Here is a 6,959-nt window from a genome sequence, read left to right as displayed (position 1 = left end):
GAAGTAGGGTAGGTGTACCGTTTGTGGCCATTGCACTGTTTTTGGCCATGTGCATAATTATCTTATTTTTAAACTGCTTGCAGATCATTATTATGTGGAGAATTTCACATCATAAATATTTTAGTATACCGCCAGAAATATAAGGTTATATTTATTGCTTACACGAAAAAATATTATATTTTTTAAGAAGTGACCAAAACTGGTACAATACCTTAAAGTGGCCACAAATGGTGCATCCTACCCTGCTGTAAAGACACGAAGGCGTGATTAATTTATAATTCTTATTAAGTATTTGTAATTTACTAAACTGTTAAATTGATAAATCATTATATATACAATTTTCTGTGAAAACTTATAGTTCCCCTGGCAATATAACAATACTATACTACAGCAACATACAGTTTGTGATGATATTACAAATTTCGGATTCCATTTCTTAGAAAAAGTATGGTTTATATCGTGCATCTTGTTGCAACAAAAGTTGCACTCTACATACTAAATTCTTGTGAGTTACATCTACCATACTTCTAATGAAATTTTATCAAGTTATTAGTTGTTCAAAATTCATCTCGTCAGTGTAAATAATTGCTTTAACTCGGCTACTGGGTAAAATTTACCACAAAGGCACAAGTTGCGAAAATATCTTTTTTCTCGCGCAATCCTATGCTGCGCCGTTCTAGGTACCTTTCAGCGGGGGAATAACCGACCAAGTGCAATCAAAGACCAAAACCTTTCACCAACACTATGTAAACTGGTGATTCTAAGTATGTATGTACTTTAGGAAAATTCTGAGTATTGTTTTGAAAAAGTTGTTACGAATTGTTTTCTTTGCGTACGTTGATAAGTTCATAGCATCTACTTTTGATATCTACCTGAATTTAATATTGTTACTAAAGAAAGAAGACTAATTTTTCTTATTCGATTTCATAACTAAGTAAAAATTGAGAAGGCTATTTGAGTTTTTGTTACAATTTTTTAAAGAACTTTAATAAAGATTTTGAGATATTTCTTAAATTTTGTTTATTCTTAAAACACTTTACTTTAACATAAAAATAACAAAGTTAAAAAAAATATTCTGAAACCGTGGTTTTCAATTTTGGGTATTTTTGACCCGGTAGCGACAACGTGTGTTGCACATTGGGGTGCGCGCCCCGCCGAGTTAATGTGATTCCATAAGTAAAAATCGACGGGGTAGGTAACGAGTACCAAATTTGCGGGTGAGGCAACACACAGCTAAGTAGACCGAAAGTAATTCTGTATTCAAAATTATTTTTCGCGAAGACCAAGCCACCTGTCAAAAACTTTAACTTACATTTTTTACTTATTTTTTTATGACGAGTCGTATCCTGATCGTTTGCACCCCGATTTACTGGACACCCTGCACATTTTCATTTCTATGGAGATAGTTGAAGCAGCGAGTTACTAAATTATGGAGAAGACATACACCTTATCTTTGTAGATAATCGCATTTGAAAAATCAAAGTTCTAGCACATTAAAATCAACGTTTTTTATCCAGTCTTAATAATGATTCTTAACATCGCAGCAGAAATGCTTCATCTCGTAATAACAAGATTCTTCCATCAGCACTAAGGAACAGAAAAATGAAGAGCAACTGAAACATTGCATTACTGTATTTATTATCCATTCCAATATTTGTTCTATACATAGATTAACTCGTCGAAGTATGAGAATGCTAGTTGTACGTAAGTTATGCTTCCCAGATACCCCAAACAATAATAGATTTCGAATTGAACCCCCAAACAGTCGTGTGTTAACGCGGTGGAACAAACTTCACCGCTGGACTTGTATCGGCAATGATTTACGACCCGCCCCTTGTCGTCATTCTTCACCCGTCACTAAAATCCCAATTATTTACGGCGATTCTATAATATACAATTCAATTTAAATTTATTGCCGTTTACACTTCGCGGTGATATAAAGCCATTAAACCGGCAGTCGGCCGCATCAGAGCAACAGTGGAATAACACCCAATTCGTTATGATGTGACTGTGAATTTGCGACGTGGGAGCCTCCTATATTTACTTAACATTACGCTGGCTGGCGTTGTTTCAACGGCACGTGTTAGATGGCTGTTTCCGTATGCTGTCGTCGCTAATTCGACTGGCGATGGGAACATCAATATCAGCATTGTCACGTGGAGATGACGGAGCAGAGGTTGAAAAGAGTGGCTGTTGCTGTAATATCCATACCGCATCGGACAAAAGTGATCACCGAAGATGTGTTGCGAAGATTCGTCTGCTTCGTTGCCACAGTGATTTCCAGCTATAACTGACTGAAAGGACAGAGTTTCTGGGTCGAACATGATATGAACTGGAACTTCTCACTGGATAACGAATGTCGAATTTTTTAAGTATCGTAGATTTATTTATTTGAGAATGTAAGAATACTCATAGTAACCTCTGCTTCGACGATCAGCTGATTTTGAACTCATAATAATAAAGTGCAAGATCTGTAACTCAATGGCTTTCTATAGTTTCTATTGAACCTTCTGCATGGGCTTTACAAATAAGTGTTTTTAGCAACGTCGAAATAAGAGAATATTTGTTAGACGATGTGATTTTAATACATATTGACAAACAATTTTAAACTTTGGACATATATTATACATATATATATATATGAATTGTGAGATGTAGTAGGAGAAGAATAATTCATCACATTATTTACATTTTTAAAATAATTAGTCTATCATCATCCACTTTTATATAATATATATATTGAATTAAAAATCCTAGAAGCAAAACTATCGTCTATAGCAGGGTTTCCCACATCTTTCTGCAATGGAACACTTCACAAACCCGAAAATTTTAACGGAACACTTAGCTTATTCTTTAGGGTGGGTAATTCCTACTAAGGTCGTGTTCAAATATATTGGCCGGTGAGTTTCGTGAGGGTTATTCTTCCACCACACCGCTTGCCTGCTCGGTGCTCCTTTTCTCAACGTTCTCACTCTCTCTCGGGTTAGGCCTGCTCGTCGCGCGGTGGGGATTCAGTCCCCGCGAGGTACGTATGCACGCAGCGAAGCATCCCCACCACTTTCTCATTTCTTTCTTGCTCTCGTTCCATCTCGCTCTCGCCTTCGCAGAACGAGAGCTAGTGAGAAGTGGGGATAGCGCCAAGCTCCTGACGTGTAGGCCAAACCGAGTTCTTAGCGTAGAAATACATACATCAGAATAGGTGTGCGTTAGGTCCGAAAAAATTCAGGAGCTTATTGGTCAGAACATTGATTCTTTCTCGATAGTTTTATCTCGTATTGGTTTACGCATATCTTCGTAACGCACACAACTACTACGCTAAGAATAAAGCAGCGTTCCCGTTACCCCACCATACCCTTTGGGGGCCCAGCAACTTCAACTGCCAATCCACGATCGTCAGGTGGTGGTGGCTGATTTCTCCTCGCGCGCTGCTCGCGAAACCGAACGCACCGGCCAATATATCTGAACACGACCTTAGTAGAAGATACTCTACTTAGTAGATCTTTAAATGTGTTGCAGTGTATAAAACCTTTCCAAATTCTGGCGGAACACCTATTCAGGTTTAGTGGAACACTGTTGTTCCGCGAAACATAGTTTGGGAAAACCTAGTCTATAGAAATAGCCAGTTCATTTTTTTTATACACGGTATAAAGATTAAAGACAATTTGCATTTTGTTACGAACTTTTAGTAAGCTTTTCTAATCTTGTGTTGTGTCATACTGAATATGGTAGCAAAGGTTGTCAAACGAAGCAAGATATAGCTATTGTGATTAAAGTATGCTAATTATGAGACGCTTTCACGAACGATTCTCTAGGATCAATTGGATTTCAAAGGTAATAAAAGTCCTTTACAGGTTTCGGATCCGATGCTTCGTTCTCAAGATATTAACAGTTGAATATTAGCGGTATTTACAAAACCATACACGCAGTAGAGCCGACCGTGCCGGTTCAAACCACAAAAATGAGTTAGCGCGGTCGACTCTACTGTGTGCGTGGGTTTGTATCTACGCGCGCCTCCTGTGTGTGCTTGCGAGGGGTCACTGCTCTGCGCTCAGCTGACTCGGCTTTAAACTGCGCGCCCCGGAATTTGCACCGCTAATATTCAACTGTTAATATCTCGAGAACGAAGCCTCGGATCCCAAAACGGTAAAGGACTTTTCGATGTCTTTTTGCATCAGGATATTACATGTTCCGGGAAGTCCCACAATTTTGAGACACCCTGTATATACTGAATGCAATACAGACTTGACCTGCTAGAAATCTTACTTTTGTCTACGAAGTTCCTCACGAGTAAAAACCTAGTAGAGATCTACTAGAAACAATTCGTTTTAACAATAAGGACAGTTAAAATAACAACAATAATTAACTTATTCTTAGTAAGTGACCTATTCTCTCCAGTATCTTATTGAAGCTGAATGCGCTACCATTCTCTTCACATATCATATTTTTGTTACAAAATTCTATAAACACACTATGGGCTTGTGTTTACCACAACTTTATTTATTATATTTTTTACTCAAAAAGCATACTATCATAATTTGACAGTATGCGGCAGTACCTATTTTGGAACTGCCTCCTAACACAGAAGTGAAATCCTTGTTTCGCCCAATGCTTCATAGACATCTATCGAATCCGCAATCAGTTCCTAGTTACAAACATCACAGATATCATTGATGACACAGGAAGCCCCGTTGCAAGATGCTCCATGAATTTTTTTCCGAGACCAGTTTGAAAAAGCTCATTCACTTCGTTTTTCTGAACTGTCTAGACCTAGTCACTCCTTAAGATCCTCATCATTGGTCAATACAGCGTTTAAGATACCCGCAGTGGAGCGTCGATAACATATATCACTCCAGTTGCAACGCAAGTATTGTAGATTTTTTTGCCTCCAGCGGTTGCGAATTTTGTGCCAAGGAACGTCAGTGAAATCTCGACATCTCCCATTTCCGCCGCAAGGTTCGTAGACACAGGGAAAAGCCGCACGAGCCTTCCTGGCCAAGAAGGCGGCTGCCGAAGTGTGAAATAATGTATCAAGCGTGGGTGAATAATGACTCGTTCGCAATCCAATGCAGCTTCAACGCTACTCGTGTCACTTCCTTAAAACCTGTTCGCGGTAATGTAGCTTAAAATCTTTGATATATCGTGGCATTTTGCGATAAGTACCATGAAAATTCTGATTGCGCGAAGAAGAATTTGCATAAAGAGCAATGGACTACGCGTATTGAAATTATTGAGGATGAACGTCAGGAATAAATTGACGATACAAACCTGATTCGTGTCAGACCTTAATGTCATATAAAAAAATGGAGGTCTGCAGTACAGTCACTCATTATTTAAGTACTGGCGTAGCAAGAAACAACAGTTCCAACAAATTGAATTGTCGATTACCATTCTCAGGAAATCGTTCATTCATTCAAAATCTGTCCTTATAGCTGGAGTACCGACAGCAGTTTAATTTGATTTCACGTTGCGTCGTCGATAGACAAAAGTCGAGCAAGACATAGGTATTACGCGTTAATTGGCGCCACTTCTGCGTAACGGCTATAGCGTGCTACTCGCAGTGTTGCAAACATATTACGTCCAGCTATGTTAATGAGTCATTAACCCGGTCGCGACCCACTTCACGGTGCCAGACTGAAAGGGGTGAAGAGTATGGATTGAGCGTCAGAGGGCATGGACGCACGATACAAGTAAACTGTACCGACGAAGTTGGCAATCGATTGACAAACGACCTAGGGACAAATATGTATCACGTAACACCGTTTTTATCAGATTCGAAAGCGAAGCTAGCTTTGGAAAAAACTGTTTGTTGAGAATCTATAATTTGAAAATTTTAGATCTCTGAATATTGGGCAAAGGACGAATTAATTCGTTATGATACCCACGTGAAATGTTTTCAATTTTCTGCCGTGTATACAGGGAGAAAGCTGTGTAATGTTGTGTTGAAGTGCAAACCCATTCAATTTTACTGATAAAAGCAACAATATAATCTACCTTTCCTGTACTATTGCGAGATGAGAAGAAAACCGACTACCCACGCGCTGAAATGTCACAGGGGCGAGGGGAATTGTCTGCTCGCTCCACCCAATTCCTCGCAACAAAGTCCGCCGCGTAACGCAGAACGTGAACGAAACAAATCACGACAGCCCGCGGATATGAACAACCGCTAAGAACCGAAAAGTAGGACTTCTTGAAGGGGATAGGGTGGAGCAAGTGAGCGATTCCCCTTGCCCCTGTGATAATTCAGCTTGCGGGTAGTCGGTCTTCTTCTCATCTCGCAATAGTACAAGTGATTACATGTTATCTTCTGACTTTCGTTATTATTCCAATGCTTGTGGGTCACGCAAATGAAGTAAGCAGTAGTGATATTCATAGAAGGAGCTGAGAAGAGGGAGTGGAAAATAAAGGAGTCCGTGGTAGAGTCTTGGTTGCCAGCTTCCAAACAGTGATAGATAACCGCTAGATAGAGCACCTAATGATAGCTACCTCTATAAAATTCGCGATATATGTACCTTTCTTCTGTATAGTCAAGCATATGTGGAGACTCACTAGAATAACACTAGTGAGATCCCCAGTGCGCAAGCTCAAACACAGTATGATAAAGTGGAGGGGGTCACCGTCCCCCTCTACTTCACAGCGTGAACTTCATAGCCACCAGATTCTAGGATTGGTAGGTAATGTAGTATCACGGGAGTACTATTGTGTAACTGGCAATTAAATACGTCCTATGGGATACTTGATTTCCAAGGTTACCAAATTTATTCACCAGCAAACCGGAACAGGTGAAAAAAGGACAAAATGGATTTTTTTCAACCTTTAGAGGACCGGCTTTTCTTTAAAATAATAGTGGTTTTCAGTTTCCAAAAAATTATATATATATTGTGACGTCCCGGCCCCACCACATGGGTCACGCCGGTTAGTCTCCGCCGGCGCCGCTAGAGGTCTACTCTTCTCGCAAGTCC

At 39.6% G+C, this 6,959-nt stretch overlaps 1 long non-coding RNA gene across 1 annotated transcript in view; it reads left to right on the top strand.

Moving 5' to 3' along the window:
- The first annotated feature begins 616 nt into the window (after positions 1 to 616).
- The window catches only part of LOC143375994 (uncharacterized), an 81,981-nt gene continuing 75,638 nt past the window's right edge, over positions 617 to 6,959 (top strand). Inside the window, exons 1-2 of the long non-coding RNA XR_013087014.1 lie at positions 617 to 764; positions 897 to 1,060. This is a non-coding gene — a long non-coding RNA (uncharacterized LOC143375994). The remainder of the gene's footprint in view (positions 765 to 896; positions 1,061 to 6,959) is intronic.

Source organism: Andrena cerasifolii, chromosome 13, assembly GCF_050908995.1.
Source record: "Andrena cerasifolii isolate SP2316 chromosome 13, iyAndCera1_principal, whole genome shotgun sequence".
NCBI lineage: Eukaryota > Metazoa > Arthropoda > Insecta > Hymenoptera > Andrenidae > Andrena > Andrena cerasifolii.
Note: the sequence above shows the minus strand (reverse complement) of the source record. Positions and strands in the feature narration are given on the sequence as shown.